At 44.4% G+C, this 1,081-nt stretch overlaps 1 non-coding gene across 1 annotated transcript; it reads right to left on the reverse strand.

The window, feature by feature from the left end:
* Nucleotides 1-716: 716 nt before the first annotated feature.
* On the reverse strand, nt 717-791 carry Trnat-ugu (transfer RNA threonine (anticodon UGU)). Its single transcript has one exon. It is a non-coding gene; the product is annotated as a tRNA-Thr (tRNA).
* Nucleotides 792-1,081: the final 290 nt, after the last annotated feature.

The following is a 1,081-nucleotide window of genomic DNA, read 5'->3' on the forward strand; positions in this document are numbered from 1 at the left end:
GGCCATGTGAGCAGCCGAGGTTGATTTATTTCAATATTTTAGCTTGACTGGATACATGTGTTCCCTGTATGTAATGTTGATACCCCTACCAGTGTGATCAATATAAAATTTAAGGCACACGGAGGAATTCATTCTATAAATGCTGGCTGTGATTCTTTTTTAAGATTTAGGTTATGAATTAGTTTAGCTATCATTTTATTAGTATTATATGACATTATTAAGAACTGGAGGACAGCGTTCTTAACTATTTTCAGAAAACTAAAAAAAAATTTGTACACAATCTTTTGTCTAGATCCCAGTGATGATGATGATGTTGGGGTTGTGGGGCGCTCAACGGCGTGGTTATCAGCGCCCGTACAATTATCCAATCTTTGCTCAGTCCAATTTCGCCACTTTCCTGGATGATGATGAAATGATGAGGACAACACAAACACCCAGTCATCTCGAGGCAGATGAAAATCCCTGACCCCGCCGGGAATCGAACCCGGGACCCCGCGCTCGGGAAGCGAGAACGCTACCGCGAGACCACGAGCGGCCTAGATCCCAAACAGTAAACAACATTAAATTTAACTATATATGACGGTAGTATCTGTTCCTGAAAGAACAGTTACCGTGGATGACCATGCAGCTTTGCTAGGAATGAAATGATAATTAAATGGACACCCTAGCTGCAAACAGGCGTTGATGTACTTCATTGGGGACATGTTGAAAATGTGTGCCCCAACCGGGACTCGAACCCGGGATTTCCTGCTTACATGGCAGACGCTCTATCCATCTGAGCCACCGCGGGCACAGAGGATAGTGCGCCTGCAGGGACTTATCCGTTGCACGCTCCCCGTGAGATCCACATTCCCAACATGTCCACACCACTACATTCATAGTGCGCCTAATAGATGTTTGCCCATCATACTCATTACATCAACGCCTGTTTGCAGCTCGGGTGTCCATTTAATTATCATTTCATTCCTAGCAAAGCTGCATGGTCATCCACGGTAACTGTTCTTTCAGGAACAGATACTACCGTCATATATAGTTAAAATATGGCTTCCCGGCCATTGACCTTCTTGTGTGCGAACGTACA

Source organism: Schistocerca serialis, chromosome 5 (genome assembly GCF_023864345.2).
Source record: "Schistocerca serialis cubense isolate TAMUIC-IGC-003099 chromosome 5, iqSchSeri2.2, whole genome shotgun sequence".
NCBI classification, from domain to species: Eukaryota; Metazoa; Arthropoda; class Insecta; order Orthoptera; family Acrididae; genus Schistocerca; species Schistocerca serialis.